At 42.8% G+C, this 23,553-nt stretch overlaps 1 protein-coding gene and 1 non-coding gene across 2 annotated transcripts in view; one reads left to right on the plus strand and one right to left on the minus strand.

Moving 5' to 3' along the window:
* Positions 1 to 6,788: 6,788 nt before the first annotated feature.
* TRNAV-AAC lies at positions 6,789 to 6,860 on the minus strand. Its single transcript has one exon. It is a non-coding gene; the product is annotated as a tRNA-Val (tRNA).
* A 3,466-nt stretch (positions 6,861 to 10,326) lies between these two features.
* The window catches only part of EYA2 (EYA transcriptional coactivator and phosphatase 2), a 215,169-nt gene continuing 201,942 nt past the window's right edge, over positions 10,327 to 23,553 (plus strand). Inside the window, exon 1 of the mRNA XM_032461299.1 lies at positions 10,327 to 10,668. The gene's annotated coding sequence lies outside the window, so the exon portion shown is untranslated. The remainder of the gene's footprint in view (positions 10,669 to 23,553) is intronic.

The following is a 23,553-nucleotide window of genomic DNA, read 5'->3' on the forward strand; positions in this document are numbered from 1 at the left end:
GTTTCTTTTAGGTTGTCCAATTTGTTGGCATGTAATTTTTAATAGTATTCTCCTATGATCTTTTCATTTTTTTTTAATTGAAGCATAGTCAGTTTACAATGTGTCAATTTCTGGTGTACAGCATAATGTTTTAGTCATACTTATACATACAGGTATTTGTTTTCATATTCTTTTTCATTGTAGGTTACTACAAGATACTGAATATAGTTCCCTGTGCTATACAGAAGAAACTTGTTGTTTATCTATTTTATATTCTTGTGATCTTTTGTGTTTCTGTGGTATCAGTTGTAATATCTCCTTTTTCATCTGTGATTTTATATGAGCCCTCTCTCTATTTTCTTGGTGAGCCTACTTAAAGGCTTATCAGTTTTGTTTATCTTTTGTTTATTCTTTTTAAAATACACAAACACTGTCACTCATACTATTTATGACATCCTACAAATTATATTTCCCACACATACAGATTCACCTCCTTCTTAAGTACTCTCAAATATGGATACACCAGGGCATTTAGCCATGTTTCTTGGTTGCCTTTTAGTTTGTTTGCATCTGTTTACTCTTATAAATAATGACATCTTTTTGTACGTGCTCACTGAAGACTACATGTTTCTCTAGAGAGAAGATGGACCATAGATTTCCTGGGTTGCACTTTACATTTTAATAGATATTCCCAAATTTCCCTCTTAAGTGGTCACACCAATTTGAACTTACACGGAATATTTCACAACAGAAATCATTATGCATACAAAACGCAAGAACCTGTAGAGTTTAATGTTGAATGTGGCAGAGACTGATAACTGTCACTCAGTATCTGTTCTCCCTTCCTACCTTAGTAACAGAATACAATTGACCCTTGAGCAACATGCGTTTGAACTGCAATGGGTCCACTTAACACGGATTTTTTTCACTGAATACGTGCTTTAGTACCACCGAGCTGCAGTTGGTTGAATCTACAGGTGTGGAACCACAGAGACAGAGGACCCACTGTGAAATTATACTCAGATTTTCGACTGTGGGTGGGTCAGCATGTCTAATTCCTGCATTGTTCAAGGGTCAACTGTATTTAGCTTGGCACCATCTATCTGCTTAACTAAAAATAAAACCCATATTTCCCAAACTCCCAAGCAGCTAGACATAGTCATATCATTAAGTTCTGGTCAACAGAATGTGAATGAAGTGATACATTCAACTTCTGGGGTTCCATTAAGAGAAAAGAGAGGATTGTGGAACCACCAAATCAGCCATTAACTACCATCCAGACTTTTAAGAGAGAAAAAGAAAAGTGTATTAAATAAGAGCCACTTTGTGGGGAAATGTCTTTCTGTCACAGCAGCCACACTGATATCCTAAATAATTCAATCACTAAATGGCAAAAGAGAATTAATCTGAAGGTAGTCATCATTCAAACTGGGAGGATTATAAAAGGATTATTTTGTTTAATCATCTCAATAACTCTGTGAGGAGGAAAGTTGTACATAGGCACTTAACTGCCATTAATGTTGTAGATGGTTAAAAATGCTTGTAGGGCACAACTCTTTTCTTCCCCTTGGGATTTTTCTACACTGTTGGAGAAGAAAGTCCAAGGGATTCAGCTCTGCTAAAGGAACCAGGAAGAAATGCTGTCCAAACCAACTGGGGTTTTGGCAATGAATCCACATTTGTTCACCAGTGTAGCTTTTGTTTATATTCCACTGTTTTGAAAAATTAAGTGGTTCAGCATTTAAAATTTTTTCCTAATCCTAGTGTAACAAATGACCTTTCTTCTCCTTAGGTCACGAAAAAGAATTTTCTGGTGTTTGTGGCTAATTCCTTAATGGCAGAGGTCCAAATAAGGGGACAGGGGGATGCTTAGGTCAAAAGTAAACATGGGATGAGAGAAGGATCCTGGATTTCCTGTGACTCATTCCATTTTCAATCATCCATACTGTTGTACATGAGTCTGAGTGGGTTTTGTGTACAGAATAAACTACACAAATTCTAGGAAATAATTTTGAATTAGCAAAGTTACAATTTACCAAACCTAGCTTCTGCCCTTGGGTTTTTACATTTCCTTTTTCAAATGTATTGTTCGATTTCTAAGAATAGAATAACAAAATTCAGCCATTGTTTTTAAGGAAGTCACTGATTAATGTTTGGTCCCATTGATAAACCTAGCTAATTAAATGCCTTCAAACACTAGACACTGCATTTCTAAATTTGCTGTTCTGGATTTTCTTTGCAAGTACTTCAAGTGTTCAACATTTCTACTTACCCAGTCAATTCTTATAAACCTAATAAATCACACTTAAATAGTAAATCTTAAATTCTCTTAAGTGTTCTAAATGATTACACATCATCTAATACTTCAGTTTAAAAACTGCACACTTAAGCAATGATTCAATTACATTTAAAATTATAATCAACAAGTCTAGCCAGCATGTTCCTCTAATGGGCTGAAGTCTCTTAAAACAAGTCTTTTAAAGTATATAAATTACTAAATAGGAACAGATTCCTTCTTAACAAAAAAAAAATTATTAATATGATGATTCTGACCCTGTCGAGTATTTCCACATTTATTTCTGAATCTTATCTCAGTTGAAATATGCTCACTGATAGAACTGCTTTCCCATTTAGTATATTTATTTAATTAACTCTAAATATTCCTGGGGTTTAAAGATGCTTACCTTCTAGGGAGATTATTACCCTCAGGAGCTGAGGTTGTTTCCAACTGGCTTAGACTTCCATGGATAGAATTCAAGGGGTCTGTAAACTTGGATGGAAGAAGGGTATCCTCATTTTCACCATCGTCTGTCTGAAATGCAGTGTTCCCTGCACGTGTGAATGTGGCAGCAGACCATTGCAGTTGAGCAGGACCTGCCACTTTGTCACCAATAGAAATCACAGGTCTTTTCATATCACATTGTGGCTGTTGTAAATACCTTGAAATATCTTTTATATTCAGCACTGCTTCAAAATTATGAAAGTTACGGGCCTGCAGCTAGATCTTGTTATTTAATGTATTAATAAAGGAACTCATAGGACTCTGTCACAATATTTCAATACTTTTATTGAGGTATAGTGGAAGTATAATAAACTGGAAATATTTAAAGCATTGAAGGGTTAAATCATTTTTGACGTCCATATACCATGAAACCATCAACACAATCCACACACTGGACTTGTCCATCACACTCCTAAGAGTTTCTTTGAGTCCCTCTAATCCATCCTTCCCTCCACACCCATCCACGGGCAATCATGGCTTTGCTTTCTGTCACTATAAAGGAGTTTGCATTTTTGAGAACGTAATATAATTGGAATCGTGCATTATGAGTCTTTTATGGGGGAGTGAGGGTCTGGCATTTTCATTCAACATAATGATTTTTGACATTCATCCATCGTTGTGTGTGTATCATACTTTAATTGCTGAGCAGTAATCTATGGTTTGGATATACCACCATTTGTTTATTCATTTACCTACTGATGGATAGTTTCACTGTTTCCAGTTTTTAGCAGTGACAGATAAACTCACCAATAACACTCCTACACAAATCCTTGTGTGGATTTGTGTTTTCCTGTCTTTTAGGTGTCAGATGGCTGGATCATACAGTAGGGGGATGTTGAACTCCTGGAAAAACTGCCAAACTATTTTTCCAAAGTGGTGGTACCATTTTACATTCCCATCAGCAACGTATGAGAGAAACTACTCCATATCCTTGTCAGCATTTGGTACAGTCGGTTTATAATTTTATCCAATCTAATGGCTAGGCAGTGGTATTCCATTATAGTTTAATTTACATTTCCATGATGATTGATGATGTTGACTATCTATTTATGTGCCTATTGGCTATTCATATATCTTCTTCTAGGAAGTGTTGGTTTGAAAGTTTTACCCATTTTTAATTGAGTTATTTGCTCTGTTAAAGTTATTGAGTTGTTAACGTTCTTCATATATTTGTCATATAGCCCTTATGTTTTTTATACCTCTCTGTATTGCATTTCTTCCAGTCTGTGGCTTACCTTTTTATTTTCTTAGTTTTGTCTTTGGCAGAACAAAATACTTTATATTTTGATGAAGTTCAGTTTATCAATGTTTTCTTTCATGGTTTGTACTTTCTGTGTTCTAAGAAACCTTTGCCTACCCCAAAGTTGCAATGGTTTTCTCCTCTGTTGTCTTCTGAAAGCTTCATGGTTTTAGGCTTTACATTTAGGGATGTGATCTGTTCTGCTTAATTTTTGTGAATCATGTGAGATAAATTTTTTTCTTATCAATAAGAAGTTAAATTGTTTCTTGTTAATATTCAATTTTCCAGCACACTATATGTGCATTATATGCATTTTGGTGTATTCTGAAGCATTTTTCTGAGAAATGTCCTTAGACTTCACCAGACTGCCAAAGAGGTCACGGGCACATGTTCTAGAGGTTCCTGCAAAGTCAGAGATAAGGAACTGCAGACATCCAGGGAAAGTGTTCTTGGTGTGCATGTTGGAATCCATTATACCAGCCCACCTGGTTTGGGGAGACCCTTTCTCAGCACAGTGAAATTGCATAACAACCAGAGATTTGGGACCAGAGCACTGACTGGAGTCCTGACAGATATGTGGATGGGATACCCTGAACTATGCTGAGAATTGTCGTGTTGATGATTTTATAGTTTCAAGAAGGATCGCTCACAGCCCCTGGTCTACGCATGCAAGTTTGTCACTGCCTCCTGCATGCTTGCTTGAGTGAATTTCACACATCTTTGGTCCTCAGGACATATCTGAGTCATCCTATTTCGGCAGGGTGACCATCTGTCCCAGTATGCCTAGAACAGTCCTGGTTTATGCTTTATTATTAATAATGCCCATCTTACTCTCAAAAGATCTGAAGACCTTTGAACTTGAGGAACTCTTATAGTCTCCTCAGATGCTCTGTATGTCTCCAGGACCACAAATTCTTTTTTGATTTAGGCTGATATCTGGTTGGATTGTAGAGACCTCTGAAGTCTCTTTCACTCAGCGTTTCCAAGATCATTTCCCTAATACATCCCGAAGGCCAGTCGGCTCTGTTCACCATCAAAGATAAGCTATTCCACTAAAAGCAAGGAGAAAAAAGAGAAGCCCAATGAATTTTAAAGCTATAAATCTTGTCATCCTATTTGCTTTCTCTCTCTAGGGAAAAAAAGAAAGCAAAAAGTGGCAGGTCTCTAAGGGAAGGGCAAGCTGAAAAATAAATAGCACAAAAGAAAAAGAGAAGAAAACCTTGACCTTGTCCTGGGTTCTTTTCTGATTCCTAGGAGAATGAGCTTCTCAAACACCTTTATTCCTGCTTATTTGTTTCAGGGCGGTGGTAAAGGGAATGAGAAAAAGCAGCTTGACTGGTCCTTCTGTGTGTGCAGCATCAAAGCCCACACCATTTCATGTGGATTTGTCGTTCATTCATTCATCCACTACATATCGCGTGCTGCCCGTACACTAGGCATCGTTCTCGGCACTGGGGATACAGCCATGAACAAAAGAGCCCAGTCCATGCTCACACGGAGCTGATATTCTCATGGGAGAGACATACCATGAACAGATGAACAGGTAAATACATAATGTAGCATCGTGGAGTGATAAATGCTCTGGGTGAGAACAGTGGAGGACCAAGTGTGATGAGGATGTTGTTTTGGACTGGGTGGTCAAGGAGGACCTCTCTGGGGTGGAAAAATTTCAGTAGAAACCCGAACAATGGGAAGGGGAGAACCACAGGACTGTGTCGGGGAGGGGCGGTGGGGGCTGAGGGTGTGTGTGCATGGGTCTCTCGAAGGTCGCTCTCCACAGGGAAGTAAGCACCTCCCACTGAACATGAGTGATCCTGAAATTCTGATGCCCTGCCTGAAGACACACCCAAGATTTTATTTCCTGTTATTTTAAATGAGAAAAAGCCGAATGCATGACATGTCAACCCAAACCCCCAATGTCCTAAAACGGAACAAAATACTTAAAATGCGTACCAGATATCGAACTAGCTCATTAGGATGTAAAATGCTTAAAGCATGGCTTCCTGATGACCAAACAATCATTAGTTTTCAACCAATAGTTGATTTGTATCTGGTGACACAGTCACCTCCAATGGCATGTCCCCTTCTTAGCTTCTTGGTGGACTTCTCAAAACGTTAGCCTGATGTTCTCGCAACAGTAATTAAAATGTTACTTTCCCTCCTGTTATCTTGGAAGAAGTGCTACCTCGAGTTTTGGGGATATAAACAGTTTTTCTTCATCAACACTGATCTGATAATTGTGAGAAACATGTCTTCTATGAAGTTTGTGTATTAAAAACAAAGAGGCAGTCAACTGCGAAACGATTTACTATGGAGATGTGCAAAGTACGCCCCTGTATTTGTGTTCTTTGGCTAGGGAAAATGTGAGATTCTGTGTATGATGGGGTATTTTATATTTCATGTATTTGCAAAAAGCCCCCTGCCTCACCTCCACATGCACACTGTATCACATCTTGCCTCTTCTCTAAAGACCCATGGGAAAGCTTCTCTCCTGTACCATTATCAGAAAGAGTTCTAATTTGTTCACATAGTTCTGTTAGTTTCTATCTTATAGGCATTGAGAATCATGATCACAGAGAAGCACTTCGAAATCCATGGCTTTCAATCTTGACAATCTTGGGGTTCCTTCAAGACCCTTTACAAACACCCACAGGAGAAAGATATGAGGCTGGGATTTTTTACCTCCTTTTTCCATACCGAGATTCTATGCATGCTTGCTTTTCTTTTCCTTTTTTTTTAAAAAAAAATTTTTATGGGGAGGTAATTTAGGTTTTTATTTATTTTTAATGGAGGTACTGGAGATTGAACCCAGGACCTCATGCATGTTAAGCATGCACTCTACCGCTGAGCTATACCCTCCCCTCTGCTTTTCTTTTCTTTTTAACTCATTTGTGTAAGTCTGTGTGCTGCCAAAGCAAGCAACATATGCTTACTTCTGAATACAAGAAAGTTTGAAATCCACTGATGTGACTGATCAGATTTTTCCTCTTTGCACTGGCTGCCAGGAGGCTCAGCATCTAATTCCCAGTCCACCACTAACAAGTGCTGAGGACCTCCAAACCATATTTTGTATGCAAATCTCACCCTTGACTTTCTTTTCTTTCCCTCCCTGTGCTTCCCCTTCACCTGCTTTTTTTGTTTTCTTACTCTGCTGCAACCTCAAATCCCTTTTGGAAAGAGCCAAGGTTTAAGTGAATGCATTAAAACAAAAAAGGAGTACTTTTCTGTAGAGGAGATTTTTGCAGATGGGAAAGGAATGTGTATAGAAATTAGGCATGATTTGGCATGGAGAATACACGTGTGTTTGTAGGATATGTATATACATGTTGGAAACATTGTGAAGTTTGTAGTTTTCAAAGTTAAACTGGTCTTCTGGCTTCAAAGAACATTTATACTTGGAAGACTCTAGGGGGAAAAAAGTGTTTTACTCCAGGGTAGGCGTGCCTGTGGTCTACACTCTAAAGAATCTGCTTTATGGTTTAGTATTTTCAGATTTTGTCTGGGATTATTTTTCTGGTCGTTATAAAATGAGGGCAAAGACTTATCAAGAAGAAATCAAGGGAAAGAAAGGGACAGGAAAGGGGGTTGCTCCTGCATAGGAAGGGGGCTGGATTTTAAGTGGTCTTGAGTTAAAAGTGGGAGCCATAAGTGTTCTCTTGAGTTTCTATCTCATCTGCTGTGAATCTGTGGTCAAATCCTTTTTCTCCTAAACGTGAGGACTCTCACCCTCGGCTGCACACTGAAATCACTGGGGAGGTTTCAAAGATACTGATGCCTCAGTCCCTCCACTAGGGTTTGGTTTAATTGGTCTGGGGTGGGGCCTCAGCCCAGGGATTTTTAAAAGCTCCCCTGGAGATTCTAATGTGTAAGCCAGGTTTCAGAACCACTACCCTAAGAGAAGGAAAAAATAAAATTAATAAGCACCTGCCTCCTGTTTATCTCCCAGAGGGTCGTGGGGTGTGGCTGCGATTTATGAGATAATGGGCCAGATTCTGGTAAAGGAGTGAAGTGGCTTGAAGGAAATAGATTAACCCTTTGTATTCCATAGAGTCCCCCTGAGTTAAAAAGTGTCCTTCAACATTTTCCCCACAATCTGTGAGAAGAAACCCATTTCACATCCTGACCCAGTACACACACACACACACACACACACACACACACACACACACTCTCACTCTCTTACTCTGATTGTATGCAATTCACTTGATATTTTCTCTTCCAGTCTATTCTATTCTTTTCCTTTAGGAAAAAAAAAGTCTGCTTATTGCCACTGTTCGAGCGTTATATGAAGGCTCAAGGGCCAAGATAAATTAAACACCTCTGGAGAGCATTAAGATGCTCAATTTAAAATGACTTAGAGCTTTTTTGCAAAGATGCTATGGAAAGTGAAATTGTGTGCACAGTAATAATATTTGCTGAGCAATCTCTTGTGCCAGCTACAGTCACAGTAGAAAGTGTTTCAAGAGCACGATCTCAGCAGACTATCACGATAGGAATACAAGATGGGTACTGTTAGCTCTATTTTAGAGATGAGAAAGTCAAAGCCAAGTATGTACATACATTCTTCAGCTAGAAATTGGAAGAGTCATCTTCATCCAGGAGCAGCAGACCTAACCTCACCTGCCTCGTAGGAGGAGAATAACCGTGCTCACCAAATACGTGTGCTTGTCTGAAGTTTGGGGAGTAGGAAGAGGATGGAATAAACTGACCAGAGGTGGATCCTGGTAGAGTGGGGCTGCTGCATATTCAATTCAGGGGCCTTATTTAAGAAAAAGAATACAAAATTGTGAGTCTGAAATAAGGTACAAAAGTGAGTATTTCTTTGAATTAAGAAATTATAATAAATTCCTGTTTTGAGAAGCTGAAAAATACCAAAAACATCACAAATTCCCAACTCAGCTTCCCCTCAGATGGATCCCCAGAATGCCAGTGGCCACTCCCTACTCAAGGTCAAGTGGTCCAGCTGGGAAATAGAGTGGAAAGAGACAGTGGTCTCTGCTGGCTGCTGCTAACTGTCAAAAGCAAATGACTTTTATAAATTTCACATGACTAGGTGACCACATGGACTCATTTCTAGGTCCCTGTTGGGGCCTTGGAAAGAGGCACAGCAGTGAGGAGCCCAGAAACTAAACTTCACCGTTTTCCCAGTAACCCCACAACTGGAGTTGAAGGCTGTATATTATCTCTCAGGAGCAAGGGCTCTGGAGTCAGCTGGACCTGAACTTCAGCCCTGGCTCAGACACTTCCTGCCTTCTTTGGGCAAAGACTTGATCATTTGTAAAACCGGCATGCTAACAGCATCTACCTTTCAGTCTCTGGGAGATTACAGGAGATAAGAAAGGGTCCAGTAAACTGGATGGGCCTAAGGCGGCCAGGTTTAGCAAAGAAAATTATAGGACATCCAGTTACATTTAAATTTCAGAGAAAAGTGAATACTTTCTTAGTATACGTATGTACCACCTATTGCCTAGGACATACTTACACTAAAACTTGTTCCTTGTGTCTCTGAAATTCAAATTTATCTGGGCTACCCTGTATTTATGGAGCTTAGCAAATGGCAGTGGTTGACATTGTTTTGGACTGAGGCATCCTGGTGTTCCCTAGCCAGGCTTCATAAATGTTAGAAAGTGGGTGAGAGGGAAAAAAATGCTGCATAGACTCTGTTCAAGACAGTTTATTGCAGAGAAGACTGAAAGAAGTGACCAGGAGAGGAGGAGGTAAGTGGGATGCTTTCATCTGAGGGTATGTGTGGAGAGGATTATACCACTGACTTTGGGTAACACAGTTAAGTTCTTGGGACCTCAGTTTCCCCTACCTGTAAAATGGGTGAAAGGAGATTGCTGAACTCTCCTGCAGATAGTACCTGAAATGACACTTTCTCATAATCAGAGGTCACCTCCTCAGAGAAGTCTTCCCTAACTACTTCAGCCGAGATGACTGTTCCCTTTTCCCACTACATAGTTTTCCCCCTCCATAATAATTATAACTTTCTGAAATTGTCTTGATTCTTTACTTGATTGATTACGGCCTGTCTCCCCATGTAAGTTCCGGGAAGGCACAAAACTAGTCTGTCCTGTTTTAGCCGAATCTCTCAGGAGCTGTAGCTGGCACAGGAGATGTTCCACATATGTTGAATGAATGAATGAATAGGTGGCTGAATGAATGAATTCACTGTCACGGTGGAGGTTCCTTACAAGCAGTCTTTCTCTTCTCGGGGGCCATGCCTGTGTTGCGGAGGGAGGAGGTGTGGGTGTCGGTGGGTGGGGAGGAGGCTGGGCCCTCGCCTCCTCCAGGACCGGCTGGAGCGAGCGCGCTCGTCCCGGCTGCAGGCGCAGAGAGCGGCGCGGCGGCAGCTGCAGGGCCGAGCCCGGCGCCCCGCGTCCAGCCGCCGGGGGTGTGCGCCCGCGGAGCCCAGCGCTGCGCCTCGGCGCCCCCACGCGCCCACGCCGCGGCGCGGGGACCCGGGCGGGGGCAGAGGGAGGGCCCGGCTGAGGGAGGGGAAGGGGCCGGTCCTCCCCGCGCAGGCAACGGCCGCAGCAGCCCAGGAGGCGGAGGCAGCGGCGGCAGCAGAGGCGGCAACGTGCCCGCCGCAGTCAGCCCGGCTGCGTCCGACCCGCGCCCGCCCGGCCGCCCGCACCGCGCCGGGGCGCCCTCTCCACTGCGCGCGGTGAGTACTGCCGGCGGCGCCCAGTCCGGGCCGCCCGCCGGGATTCGTCGTGCCGGGGCTGACCCGGACCCCCTGGCCTGGAGCCTCTCTCCCGCACTCGGCCGGCCGGGGCCTCCGCAGCTGTCGGGGCTCCCGGGGTGCCTCAGGCGCCGGGGCAGCGGAGACAGCGCGCAGATTCTGTTTCGGGAAAGTCGGTCCCAGGCTCCGGGCCTCAGTTTCCCCGAGCGCCTGGGAGGCGACGACCCTGAAGTTCGCACTCCCGCGCGCGGGACAAGTGCATGGCGCGCAGGCTGTGTGGACTCGCCTGGGTCCTCCTTGTTTGGTTCGTTTTATGGCCCAGGTGGTTCGGGATGAGGGGCGCTCCTCTAATCTTACCAAGAGGCGCCGGGAGCCAAGAAGACAAACTCACGCCCTGGGACGCTGATTTTGTAGTAACCGTGGAACAAACCTCTGGAATTCCCGAGATGGGACTGGAACGGCCCACTGACCCTTTTTCTAGCTGTATTTCTTTTTGAAGTCCTTTTACGCCCGGCCTGCTCTGGTCCAGCTCTCCGGGCTTTGTACCGGAACCGGCGTCCTGGCGCTGGCTGAAGTTGGAGTTTAAACTTAGAAAACTTGACATCAAGAGGACGTTTAGGAAGGAAGCGAGGGGTTTGTTGTCATGCGAGAAAGCGGAGAATGGAATTGTTTTTTTAGCCGTGCCGACTGTAGGCTAAACGGTCGTGCTGGCCCGAGCTCCTTAAATATATTTACTGCCCCAAAGAAATAGGTTGTAAGCTCAAGGAATATTGGGAAAGCTTAACTGGGGAAAATACTCGCATCACAAAATCCTCAGTGCGCGTTTCTCAGCTGCTGAAAGCGAAGCGCTTTGACGGTGCGAGGTTCTTACTCCCCGTAAGCGAAGCCTCGCTTAGATTAAGAGTTGACAAGCATGTCCGCTGCTGTGTTCCGAATGCTCTTTAAAAAGCAAGACTGATGCTGCGTTTTTAGGATACCGTTTTATTTTCTTCCCTCTTTCCCCGAAATGCAACGTGATCTTTTTTTTTTTTTTTAATAACACTGAGGTATAAATCACCCCTGGTGCAGGTAACTTTTCATTACGAGGTGCAGTGAAAGGGGTGAACATCGGAGTTGGGTGTTGTGAGCAGGACAGAGGCGAGGTAGAGTGATTTACAAACATCAAGTAAGAATCTGAGTGCTGAATTAGGTTTGAGTTAGGGAGCTCCCTTCCAAAGGAAATTATAACCGGCGGACAATTGTATTTCAAGCCGAATCTATTAATTTCGCAAGCCTTTTCTCGCTTGAGTGAAATTTCTGCTCCCAGAGTGTGAGTACAGAGGTAGTAGCCGCTTTCCAGCTATGGCTCTTTTGGGTGGGGTGGGGGAGGGAGGGGCTGGAAGAGGGACCCCTTTTTAAAATAGTTTTTGTGAAAAAAATCTTCTAGGCAACTTTACCCAAGAAAGATTCACTTTTTTTTTCCTGACTTTTCTCTTACTTTCACGTTGAACCCCTTCAACTTTGTAGTTTCTTGCATTTAGAAATCCTCAGACCAGGAAAACTTAATAAGTAATTTATATAACAAATGATGATGGTGGGAGGCTTGCTTTAGACTAAGCATAAAATCATATTTGTATTCTAAATCTCCTTGCCTCTTGAGGAAATTCTCAATTTTGCCATTTTAACCAATGTAGCTAGATCTGAAAAGACCTGCACTTTATATTAAAAAAAAAAGCAATTCATGTGTCCCAAACATAGTAGTCACTCCATTCTTCTCTTGCAACTAGCTTCACAATATTATGAACTATTTTATCTTAAAGGAATTGGCATTTTTTTTCCCTCGGTCTTGAAATAGTTCTCCTTGTGTTGTGGCTGTGTGTATGGGAATACTCTATAAACACATCAGTCTTTCCTCATAGGAAATAAAACAGAAAGTCGTTATCCCAATACTTTGAGATTTTGGAAAAAACAGATGTTTTAATCACTTAAGTTTTAGATTCTTCTTTTCATACCTTTTGTGTTGTATTAAACACATCATAAAGAGATATGATTTGTTGGCTTGTTATAGGATTACCATTTGGCAACAACACCCAAGACATGCTGTTTCAAATATGCGGTATTACTTCTGCTTTAAATTGCATGGACGAGATCGCAAGCCTTGTTCCAGACGGATAAATTGATAAAATGCTAGCTGCTGTTGGGAGAGCAGAAAAGTCCTCTGCACAGAGCGCTCTGCGGTGCGGCCGAGTACATTTTGAATTAGGTTGAGCCAGCTCCTGAAACCCCGGCAGTTTTGTGCAAGTCGCCGCAGTCCAGGCACGTCCACTTTAAGATGTTTTTTTTTTTTGATTCCCCCATGACAAGATGATTCCTTTCCCACAAAGAAGAAACCGTTTCCTTATTTTTTCAGTTACTTTTCCAAAGATAACTTGTGTCAGGCACAAGAGACCAGAGTTCTGCTGAAAGCCAACCGTAACTGGCTCCGAATGAGGACCCGTTCTTACTTCTTCCACCAGATGTTTTTGAGGTGTCTTCAGCTGGAATGCCCAGTTTGAAACTAATTAGGCCAGCAGTAAACTCCTTGTATAATAAAATCGCAGGCCGTTATGGTGCAGAAGTGGGGTCCCCAGCAGCTCGTGAAGCTCATGACAGATGCCTCTCGGCAGAGAGAGCCCATGGCCATCAGGAGGACATAAAAGTCGTGGAGATACCTCATGTAGATTTTTGCCTGTCCCTCAGTGTCCAAGCACCCACACACAATAATCACATTCTCTTCAACAGGGAGATGGGTGGGAGTTGCAACAGGCATTGAGTTTTTTCTTTGCTGGAAGGGCCTCTTAGCATAAAAATGCTTGGGGAAGAAGCAAAACCATAAGTATTAGGCAGTGGCCACAGGTCTGAGGTGGAGTGTTGTGTGTTTTGTATGTTGGAGTGTGTGTGTGTGTGTGTGCGCGCGTGCACGCGCAGGGTGAGAAGGTCCCTCTCCCCCAGGCACAGATAAAACGCAAGGCGCTCTGGCCTGACATGAATTCCTTCCTGGAGAGGATAACCTTGCCCCCCCTCCCTCTAAGATTTTTTTACCTACTTCTCTTTATGTAATTATCCTTATCTGGGGAGGCAGGGGATAGTTGTGGAGATGAAGTGGCTGGTTATTCAGTTACCTCCAAAGGCAAACCTTCTGACACTTGCCAAGACTGGGTTTTGTTGGTGGAAGGAAACTTTTGTTTTCCCTAGCTCGCTGCTCTGAGAAAGGAGTTGGTGGATTCCGCTCAAAAGGAATCTCTTTACAGAGAATTAACCCCAGAGCTGAGAAAACACAGCCTGTTGACAGAAAACACACACACACACACTCACACCCCTACAATGCCTTGCTCTTCTCCCCGCCACCCTCCCTGATCCCTGTCCCCCAGTATCATTAACAGCCTCCCCAAGGGCCCACTTTCTGTCTGCCTATCGCTTGTGGCTCTTCAAAAAGTCCCAAACATACAAAACAAAAGGAAGACTCCGGGAGGGAAATAACCAGCAGTAGTTCTCTTGGAGACAATGCTTCATTTTCGTATTTGAAGATCTTAACTGACCTAATGGTGTTTAACTCACACCTCTTGTAATCTGAGGCTAGACCCCCTCAACCAGGTGGCAAATACTCGAAATGACTGTCTGGGACCCACTGTCTTGCTGTCAGTGAATCAGAGGGGCCGGGAGCTAGTTGTTGGTTGCGTGGGATTGAAAATCAGTTTCAAGCTAGGAGAGTACCTGCCAGGTGTAAGGGGGCCAAGAAAGCCACAGGCCTTAACATTTATTGTTGCTGCTTTTTTTCTTTCTTTTTGCTCACTTGCCTTGTATATGTTCCTTTGCCATTTCTCCTCGCTTAAATTATATCCTTGTATGTAATAATAATGATGAAAAGAGTTTGAGCATTAGTATGCCAGACTGGAAGTCTTTGCTTGACCTGTATTTTCAGGATGGGTCTCACAACAACATTTTGAGTTAGGCATTATTATTACTATTATTATTGTTATTGTTATCCCAACTTTGTTAACAAAGAAACTGAGTCACAAATCAGATGATTCACGAAGGACTGCAGGGTGAGTGAGTCTAGGCCTTCAGCCCTCTGCTGCCTGTGCTGTGAAAGGCTTGCCTCAGAGAAAATTCCTGCTTTCATTTCCCTCAGAGAGAGATGCTGAATTTCGATAATTTTAAATGCGCTGAACACAATTATTTTCTGATCTTTTGTTGTTGTTGTTTTGAACAGCAGAAAAATCATCTTAAATGTTTAGAAAACACAGATCTGGGCTTTGGTGAATCACAGTATTTAGCAGGTTGTATATGGTTCTGTAAAGGCGGAAAAAAAATGACTGTTTATTTACAAGGGCTAATTTGATTTGTTCCTTCGATACTTACAAGACTACGCATTTTCAGTTCCTAAAAAGAGTCAATAAATTTACCGGCAGTGCCCAGGCCCTAAAATGTTACGGGAGGCTGTCCCAACTCAAGTTTACAGGAAGGTGCTGGATCGCTATGGGTGGGTGGTTGTTTGGGGGTTAGATTATAAACATTTGGAGAGCGAAGAATAATTTGGAACAGGTGGTCCCAAGAGTCAGGTAACCGGAATGATTTATCTTTGCCACTTTGAAGGTTAAGGGAAGCCGTTGGTGGCCTGAATCTGGGATAGGCGGATGGAGGGACAGCGAGGGCTGCGAGGGCCCCCATTTTGGGACAAAGCCTGAAGGGGTGGATGAGGGGGTCTCTGCGCACAGACCCAGGTCTGTAGAAAGCAGGGCTTCGTCATCCCTGTCATCGCCCTTCTGATGATACTAGTTAGGGCACAGATGAGGCCGCTTGGACTTTTTTGAAAAGGCTGCCTCTGCCTTCAGATATACGCAGAAATTTAAAACGGGAACTCAGAACAGCCAGCCGAGGAGACAGGTTTACTTCTTACCAGTTTCGAGAATGTGCACATGGCCAACTGTCTTTGCTCCCAAATGCCCATTTAGACACGCTTAAAAATGAACCAAGTATGTAAGAGGTTCGAAATTATTTTGTCAGTTAGTATCTATAGTTTTGTGTCCATCACATGACAATTACATGTGATTTCAATGGCGTTGAATTTTTTCCCCCTCTAGTTTCCTTTTGGGGATCTAGTAAAGTTAGATTCTTAAAATCTGAGCATTCCCAGATTTAATATATCCATACATATCTGCGCAGTCATTCTGAGAGCTGTCATCTCTCTATAAATTTAACTAAAGGAAAAATGAAAAAAATCGACATTTTTTCCCCCAAAAGAGGAACTGGAGGGTTTGACTACCGTATGAATACAGCAACTTACTTTTGTCTCACATCAGTTGAATCTGTCAGCTCCCCAGTCTTCCATCTCCTAAGAATAGTCTTTCGTAACTGAAATGTACAGCGTATTAGCCAAAAGACGTTTTAATTTTGTAAAGAAAAATCATGCCAGAGACAGCCGTGTCTGTTTCAACCATTATTGTTTCTGTAGCATGCATACTTTGGGTTTCATGGTAAGATGTGGGTTTGCCAAGAAAGAAAATTACAGCAAGAAACTATGTTGAAAACATATACACTTCTGTTTGAGAAATGGGAAAAACACGGGAAAATTCCACGCAGGTAATTGCTTTAACGTGAGTTTTAAATGTCATTGTTTGACTTATGTCAAAAAGTCCCTCTTAGCTAATTCTCACATGTGCTGTTACCAAATATCTCACCTTAAAAATGGCAAATGTTGGTCTTAACTTTGATGATCTCTGAGGCTTTAAGAGATATCCTTAGTCCTAGGGGAAACATTCCAGATTTTTAGATTGTGCAGGCTTTTTTTTTTTTTTAAGATTACTTAGATATCGATTTTATTTTCTTGACCCAAAATAAGAAAACACGGGGAATTCTCAAAAGCTTTTTACAGGCTGCTATTATGAGAAGAGAAGCCAAACCAACATGTATTAGGTCATGAGCTTGAAGTGCATAAATAAGCCCGTGAAGGTCACCAAAACAGGGCAAAAACCACCAGTTCTCCTTCCCTTGGCCAAGTCTAAATTCCTGCCTGTTTGATGTGTTTGGTTGAAGCTGACACAGAAAGGGGGTTTCTGAGCCCACGGTTAAAAGATCCCGATTTGATTTGAGTTCTCAGGATGACTAGAGACGACGTTCTTGGGGTAAAGTGAGATGGGAGGGCTGGAATTCCCATCTCCTTTGGATTATTCCCTCCCACTGCTCCACAGAAGAAGCAGGTTCCGGGGCCACCCCTCCCTCCAAAGCAGATGTTTCATTCCTGTTGTTTGGACACACGGAAGCCAGAGGTCGAAAATGGCTTGTGTTCCCTCTGGTCAATTTCTTCACCTCCCATCCCCTTCCTGTAGTAACTTTGTGGTTAAGGTATTAGCAGTTTCCCAAACAATTTTTTGTTCCTACAAACATGTATGTGTTTTGTTAGCAGGTGAGGTGCAATGTGTACGTACAAACCTTTAGGTCTTCATTGATGGGCATCTCCCTGAGATACAGAGAGACGGAGAGAATGTCCACAGCGTCCCCGAGTTTGGTACCAGCCCCGGTGCCGATGGAAATTCTACGCAGGGAGAAACCCTGATCGGAGAAACAGAAAGGGTGTCGATACAAAAAAGGTTGTTTTCTTTTGTGGGTGTGTATTATTTGCACCTATGCGGACTTTTGTTTCAGAGTGTTCCAGAAACATTTGTCTCTCCAGCGAAGGTCTGAATGCCTTTCTTAGTTGGGAAGAGGGTGGAGGAGAAGGAGCACAGTGGGTAGATTCCTGCACCTCTGGCTTCTGTGCAACTGGTACAGTAGAGGGAAGCGGTGACTCGCTGCTGGGATGGTGTCATGTGGCAAAACAAGTTGTGACTTGCCACTTGTGTTGTAAACAGAGTTTTGGCCCCATCCAGCCGTGAAAAAGAATGGAGCCGTGAAGATTACTCACCTCCGGGCTGAGATAGGCTTGGGCTGTCTGGTGTTCTCCTCTTGCTAAAGTGACCCGTACTCCCAGGAGACTTTAATATTGGAGTGTGGAGGGAAGGGGGGCTGGGGGGGAGAAAGAATGTCTTAAACTCAGCAAATGTCTGAAACGCTGAATGTCTTCAGCATTGCTCTGGCACCCATGAGAAAGATAAAGTGATAAAAGAACACAGAAGGAGACTTTTTGTGGGGGTAGGGAGTGAGCAGAGAGATTGGGGGGCTTGCTAGTGGTTTGACCTAGAGTGGAGAGTTTTCTGACACCAGGGGACCCCTGGAGTGCCTTGCTGGAGTGTCTTTAGGAAACTGATTTTGGAAATGTTGTCTTTGTCTGCAGCTTTGCTGTCATTTCTTTGTGCTTATTTTCAGTGAATTCATTTTTTTGTTTTGTTTTTAAACAAGACACAAGATTTGTTTGGGAATAACAAGTGGCCCATATTTATTGAACACTTACTATGTGCCAGGCACCGTCTTAAACAAACACTTATACTTCTGACTCCAAATAGCCTTTAGATGGAATGTGCTGTTATTATTATTATTATTATTATTATTATTATTATTATTATTATTATTATTATTATTATTATTATTATTATTTTACAGATACGAAAATTGAATCTCAGGGAGGTGAAGTAACTATCTAAGGTTACATGGCTTGTGTCAGAAACAGGACTGAACCCAGTTTTGATTCTTAACCACTAGGATATCCAGCCTCCCCTACTGTGTAATAAGAGTTATTTTTCCTCTACATGTCTGCCCTGGAGAGCTAGATTTTAAAGACCGTCTCCAGTTGTTTTGCCGGGGGATATTAACTGATGGTCAAGTACAAAAGTTAGGTTCAGAAATAAGAGACATCTCCTGATTCTCACAGAATCTTGATCCTGTCCTTGTAGAGTAATTAAAGTTTAGAGTTGGAATCTATTGAAATGGTGGGTGGATCATTGCAGTTAGCTGGTCTCAGCTATTGTCTATGGCCACTTCTGTGCTAGAAGAATTGAGTAGTTACTACAGAGACTGCATGGCCTTTCACAGATGTTTGCTGACCCCTGAGCTATTGCAATATGACAAGACAAATTCTGTTGACAAGGAAGAACATGCACTTGGGACATTACATATACCATTTCCTGGATTTATTACTTACTGAGTGCCTTCTGCATGCCTGATGGTGATGAGGAAAAGCTACATATGCATTCGTTCTTTCAGTCATTTATTCACCATTATTTGTTGAGCTGTGTTCTAGGCACTGAGCTAATTACTGGGGATCCAAAGGCAAGAAGGACCCAGTTGGGCACCTCTGATGGCAGGATCCCAGTGCATTTTCACCAATATCACACTGCCTCTTCTTTCCCCTTGATGCTCAGGGGGCAGTGATATGACTTCTTGAACTGTCCAATATTCAAGAAACAGGATGGAGACAACCAGTTTGCAGAGGGTGGTACACTGGCTTCTGTGCCTAGAACTGTGTCCAGCAACGCCCATGGCTTACTCTCTACCTTGGATAGACAACAACTTTCTGCTTCCCTTAAGAGGGAGTGGGGACACACTACTGTATATAAACTAGATAAACAACAAGGACCTACTGTACAGCACAAGAAACTATATTCAGTATCTTATAATAACCTATAATGGAAAAGAAACTGAAAAAGAACATATATATTATATGTTATATATATATGAGGCAGTGGGGAAAGCAGGTAGGAATGGGGAGAATCAGACTTTCCAAATTTAAGCCTTGCCTCTGACTTACAACCTAGAGATTAAGAGCCTGAATCTCTAGGATTCATACATAAGCCAGGAGCCAGGCTGCTTGGGATCAAATCCCTGCTCAGCATAAACCAACTATTTAATTTTGGGCAAATTACCTAACTTTTATGTGCCTCAGCTTCTTCACCTGTAATCCAGAGAGGTTATCTTGGAGATCAAGTTAATAAATATAGTATTTGCAGTAGCACAGGGCAAATAGTATGAACTATATCAGAGTCGGCTACTGTGTTATTATTTAAGCTTATGTGTATTACTTACAAGCTTACATGACCCTAGGCTCTCTGGGCCTCAGTTTCCCCTCTGGAAAATGGGAGTGATGATAATAATGACAGTAATAACTGCTTCAAAAGGTCACTGTGAGGATTTAATTGAGGCAGTACATGTAAAACACTTTGCTACAATGCCTGCCCGTGTTGAATGCTCAATAATCCAGTGATTATGCTCAAGCCAGCTGTCATTGTCCTTCAGGTTACAGGGGATTACATACTGGGCCAATGATGCACCTTTAAGCTATTGGTTAGTGGAGTCCTTTTTCAGTATTAAGAGAATGTAGGGCAGTGGTTAATATCACAGACCCTGAACTCAGACCGATCTGGTTTGAACCTGAAGTCCACACCAGTCCCTAACTGTGCCGTCTTGGGTTGGGGGCTGTCCCCCTCAACTTCCCAAACAGTGGTCGCTGTACATAGGGAGGCTGTGAGGGTTAAAAGAGGTAGCAGGGTGTTTGGCACATAGTAAGCACTCAATAAATGGTAGCTTGTATTATTATCACTCCTTGCTGCCCTCCCACCCCCAGGAAAGCACTGAACATTAGTAAATTTTAATTTGAAAATGAACACATTTTAAAACTGCCAAACAGATTTAAAATAATATTCATTAAACAAAATTAAAATATTCTATTAAAGCCAGACTTTGGGCTCAGACCAAATTTTTATAACCCAAGCTTAAAGGCCAAGGAGTCCCCCAGCTACAATGGGGACATTGTGATTGAACTTGAGCCTTCAACGCTGCTATTGAGCAGCCTTTGAAATGCACGTTTCCCTGTTAAAATGAAAGGGAAGTCTTGAGACGGGGGGAAAAAAAAACAAAGTTTTTGCTCACCCCAACAAACCTTAATGAATTGAAAAAGAAAAACAAAAGATTTCTCATTTTCCTCCTGCTACCTTATCCTGCCAAAGACGCATGGCCCCCTCCTAACCCCGGCTTTGAATGGTACCCACTCAGAATGTTCCAGACTGATATGCTTTACAAGCTAAGCTAGCCTAAATTCTGGTCTTCACCAGGTTTTATAGACGGTAGTGTATCATTGGTAGCTGGGACTTGGGAGCCCAACTGCTGGGGATCAAATCCTTACTGTCTCTCCTTGCTCTGCCTCGGTGTCCCTAGTCACAAAGCAGAGATGAAACACCCACTGCACAGAGCTATGGTGTGAGAGTGTAAGAGCAGCATCCCTGCTGATGGTTTAAATTTGTGCTGTTGTATAATGAATGAAGCTCCCCCGGACTTCTGGGACTCTGAAGAATTAAAGTACACAGGTATGCTTTTTCCTGAGAAATTTGAATCAAAATATCTCAATATTCAGGGAGGGGAATTGGAAAGGGCAGAGGTGGATTTAAAAATCTCTCCCAAGACTTTTGATGTGCGAGACACTTTCACAAAGCTCATTTAATTCTCTCAAAAGAAAAAAAAAATCCTATGACTCATGTGTGTCCAGTTAACAAGTGGGGAAACTAAGGCTTGGCCAGGTCAAGTGGCTGCCTGATGACATTCCGTTCCAGATCTCTCTGAGCTGAAGCACCAGCCCCGTTCTATCACGTGACCAGCAGTCCTCCTAGGACAAGCACACAGAGGATCACAGAGACTTCTCCTTGACCAGCTGGTTATTGATGATCTCTTCTTACATTTCAGTAGCATCTTTTATCCTTAGTGAGCCTGTCCTTATGGCCTTTCACCTGCCTTTCCTTTGAGAATGAGTGGACCTTTTCTCAAACAGCAAATGGAAAAAATAACAGCAATAGGTTGTAGCATCCTTAAGGTGACATTCCTTAAGAACCTCTAGGGTTTCTTGGCAACCAAGGGGGCGTGACCTCCTCCTCAAACCAGGCAGGGTCCTTGACTGTGATGTGGGGCCATGAGGCAGAGGTGAGGGAGGTTGGGCAGCTGTTGGGGAGGGCGGAGGAAGGAAACCCTGCTCCACCACCCACCACCAGCCCTGTGACATTGGGCAGAGGACCCGGACCCTCTGAGCCCCAGACCAGTTTTATGTGGTGGATGCTGTCCATATTGGGTTTGTTACACAGCTTCGATACAGTGATGGATGAGAACATGGCCTGCACATTTAGAGGTTCTTAGGGTATAACCAATTTGCACCCATTCCCAAAAGTATTCAAAGAAAAGGATGAAAGTGAAGGGTACTTTCCTGTTCTTCAGGTAGCTGCAGTCTTGGCATTTCACACATTCTGGAAGAATCTATTAGTCTCTGAAAGGCAATCTTCTTTTAATGGGATGTGTACTCTTTCCACATTAACTTAAAATACGCATGAATTTTTTTTCTTTAGAGTTCTGATTTAGTTTTATGATGCATTTTGAAAAGATAGAACAAGCATCGCAAACAAATGGTTTCACATTTTTGACTGTGTAAGACAGAACAGTTTAAAAATCAAGTTCACCAGGCAGTGAAGAGCAGAAGTGGGATCCAGGTATAGCAGGATTCACGAGTGAAGAAAGAGAAACATGAATCTGAACGTGACATTTTCCCCACAATCTCTTCATTTAAATGAAATTCTTTATTTCTAAAGCTTGTCCCAGCAAGCTGCTTACAGCAAATGCCCCAAATAACAGAAATTTCTACTAACCAGAATTGCAGTTCAAAACTATTTTCAAGGGAATAAAATGAAAATGAGTCTCTCAAGGATGTCAGTAAAGTCACCTCAGAGCGTGTTAGTGTCTGGACACATTCTATCTGTGTCTCGTATCTTGAAAGAAGAATGGCTTGATTTTGGTCGAATATGATATTAATTTAAATGACCTCTGAGTGCTTCCTCCACGCCAAGAGCTGTTCTGAGTGGGTATAGGGATCAACTCATTTACTCCTCACAAGAAGTCTATTACTATTCCCATTTTAGATGAAGAAAGTAAGGCACAGAGAGATTAAGTGATTTGTTCAAGGTCACACAGCAAGCCAAGGAGTAAAGCCAGGCTTTGTGTGCAGATGGCTCTAGATGTTGTCTGTAAAACCCCTGCACGCTCTGCCTTTTTAACCGCCATGGAAAGAATTAAATTTTCGTTCTATTTGACCTTCACTTAATTGGACAATTAATTAATTAGGGACAGGTATAAGAGGCAAACAAAAGGACCGCCAGTCTTAACTGTAATTTTTCAGTATTTTATAAGGATGTATTATTTTAGCCTCAGGGCTTAAGAGCCAGTCTGTCCAAGTGTCCTTGGGTTTGTCAGTTTCCCCATTTATGAAGTGAGGGTCTTGAATCTACGTCATCAGAGTTAACATCTATGACCTGCGTAGAAGAGCATCTGATACACAGTGATTGTCCAAGGCGGTTTATTGCCTGTTGAGGAAAAAGAAACTATGGAAATACTGTTTATCTCCCCATGGGGCACAACTGCAGCTGGGTACCGCTGAGAGTGAAAGAGAAGGGAAAAGTGCCTGGGATGCGGGGCTCAAGCTGGAAAACAGCTCAGGTTTTTCCAGATGACGTTAGAGACACTGGCTTTCCTCGTCCCCACATTGCCAGAAGTTGCCAGGAGGAGTCCTCAGCAGGCAGCCTGGAACTCTGAGCCCTCTGGGATTCTAATTCTAACATCATTCTAATTCTAATCTGCACCCAGGTGGACGTTGAGGCCCCAGGGAGTGGGACTTGCCTGTCACGTGGCCAGTCCCTGTCCCTGGCAGAGCCGAGACCCCCACCCTGTCCCGGGAAGGGCTGGACTTCAGACAGCGCGGGTCAGGGGTGGAGAAGAACGCTTACAAAAACCTTACCCGCGTGTCTGTGCAAATTCCAGCGCCGCCGTAGGCTCTAATTTCATTTTCCTTCTAGTTTCCTTTCTTTCATCGTGGAAAATGCCTTTTTCCAGAAGCCTCTGCTGGCTTCCCGGGGACTAGGGGTGCAGACTAAGTTTGCCTCCTTTCGC

The sequence above is a fragment of the Camelus ferus genome, chromosome 19, assembly GCF_009834535.1.
Source record: "Camelus ferus isolate YT-003-E chromosome 19, BCGSAC_Cfer_1.0, whole genome shotgun sequence".
Lineage (NCBI taxonomy): Eukaryota > Metazoa > Chordata > Mammalia > Artiodactyla > Camelidae > Camelus > Camelus ferus.